At 33.3% G+C, this 2,213-nt stretch overlaps 1 long non-coding RNA gene across 1 annotated transcript; it reads right to left on the reverse strand.

The window, feature by feature from the left end:
• Positions 1-1,113: 1,113 nt before the first annotated feature.
• LOC135135492 (uncharacterized) lies at positions 1,114-1,973 on the reverse strand. Its single transcript, XR_010281572.1, has 3 exons — positions 1,725-1,973; positions 1,449-1,569; positions 1,114-1,393 (listed from the first exon to the last, which is right to left on the reverse strand). It is a non-coding gene; the product is annotated as an uncharacterized LOC135135492 (long non-coding RNA).
• Positions 1,974-2,213: the final 240 nt, after the last annotated feature.

The raw sequence follows: 2,213 nt of genomic DNA on the forward strand, positions 1-2,213 counted from the left end.
TTACAGCAAACTTCGTTATGTCTCAATTGAGAACCCAAAAATTCAAATCTAGGGGACGGCGATTTACTATCGACGATAAAATTTTGGCTTTAGCAATAATGAAACAAAGTGGAAAAAGTTATAAATTTTTATCAAACATTTTTAGTTTACCGTCAAGAAAAGTACTTAGTACCATGTTAAATAGGATCCCATTCCGCGCAGGTATTAATGAACCTCTTTTCGAACATTTGAAAAAACGGGTATCAAAATTAAAAACTATTGAGAAATATTGCGTTTTAATGTTTGATGAAATCGCTTTGTCCCTTGGTTTGACATACAATTCAAAAACAGATTCTGTTGAAGGTTTTGTAGACCATGGAGGACCAAACCGACGACTGGAGTTTGCCGATCATGCGTTGACTTTTATCGTTAAAGGCATTCATAAAAAATGGAAACAAGTGGTATGTTTCACTTTCTGTCAGGGAACAACGTCAACCAGTGATTTATGCAAAATTCTAACTGACGTTATTCGTCAGTTAAGAAGTTGCGGTTTGAGCATAGTGGCAACTATATCAGATCAAGGTAGTACTAAGAGAGCGGCAATTAATCAATTATTAGCAAATACCAGAAGAGATTTGAACGTACAAGGTAGAGAGAATAGATTACAAGGTTATTTGATAGATGGCGAGGAAATTGTGCACTTGTACGATTTTCCTCATCTAATAAAATGTGTTAGGAATTTGTTGTTATACAAAGATCTACATTTTGAACAACAAGGTATTGCAAAAGTAGCGTCTTGGTCTCATGTAGTTCGACTATATGAACTGGATAAAAGTCACGGTAATTATTACAGCCAATTTTGTAAATTAACAGACGAACACGTAATACCAGCAAAAATTAAGAAAATGAAGGTGAAAAATTGTACTCAGGTATTCAGTCATACAGTCGGTACTGCCATGCATGCTGCAGCCCGTGTAAGCACAGAACTTTCAACAGAATCAAAGTTTTATATAGATCCCACATCAACAAATACAGCTGATTTGTTGCTTTTTTTTGATAAACTTTTTGACAGTGTCAATGGTACTTTAAGACATCCGTCACCTGGAAAAGAGCTGCGGTGTATGGTGACACAAAATTCTAACCATATTTCTTTTTGGAATTCTGCTCTACCCATCCTCTCATCTATGTTTTTTACAGCACCGCATTCCAATTCTCCAATTAGACCTCCGTGTTTGAAAAATTGGGTGTTTTCAATTCGTGGATTGATTTATTTAACACCTAAATTATTTGCAGAAAATTTCAAACAATACGCTGGTCGCTGTTTCAATCAAGACCCTGTGGAGAATTTTTTTTCTTGTAGTAGGAGTCATGGAGTGCGGAATACAAATCCTACTTGTTCTTCTTTTATATCTTCCTGTAAATCATTATTGGTCAATAATTTTGTATCATCATATTCCGTAGGAGCTAACTGCGAAACTGATGAATCAACCGGTCCTCTAAATAATTTAAAACTATTCCTAGTAAATCCTATGCAAGTGCACGCTGTAGAACCTTACATTGATAACTTAAATTTTCCACAATCTGAAATTTCTGCAACAGAAACTGCAATGAACTTTGCATCAAACTATGTAGCTGGATATGTAGGTAAAAAAATTCTGGGCAAACACCCGTGCAAGTTTTGTAAACAGATAATGTGCAGTTCAGATACTATGTTGGAAAACCTGCTAATTTCTGAGAGGACTTACGAAGGATGTCACTTAATTCATCCGTCTAGTAAATTTTCCAGGATTTTTAAGGAAGTTACCATTACATTGTTGCAGTTTATTCCAAACTATATTTTATGTTATGGAATCAAAAGAAAACTCCAAACATTATTGGCTAACAATAGTAATATTCCCACACTTTTTTGCTCAGAACATAGGGAAAATGCCATCAAATTTATTGACATTTGCGTAAACGTGCTTTTATATTCGTATCTTAGAAATGTGAATAAAAAATTGTCTGGTAAGGATTTACGATATGTTACTCAAGATCCTGTAGTCGCTTTGGCTTATCAGAAATATTTAAAAAGACGAAAACAGTAGTACATATTATATTAATTTTACTTTATTTACGTATTTTATTTTATATTATTATTTCAATTCATATACATATTATAGTTCATATTTAATTGTTCATATGTGATTTTTATTTATTTGTTACTGTTAATTTACTTCAATATATTTTGTTTCCAC

Source organism: Zophobas morio, unplaced genomic scaffold (assembly GCF_036711695.1).
Source record: "Zophobas morio isolate AGI-343-1 ecotype UQ-CSIRO unplaced genomic scaffold, CSIRO_AGI_Zmor_V1 ptg000004l, whole genome shotgun sequence".
NCBI classification, from domain to species: Eukaryota; Metazoa; Arthropoda; class Insecta; order Coleoptera; family Tenebrionidae; genus Zophobas; species Zophobas morio.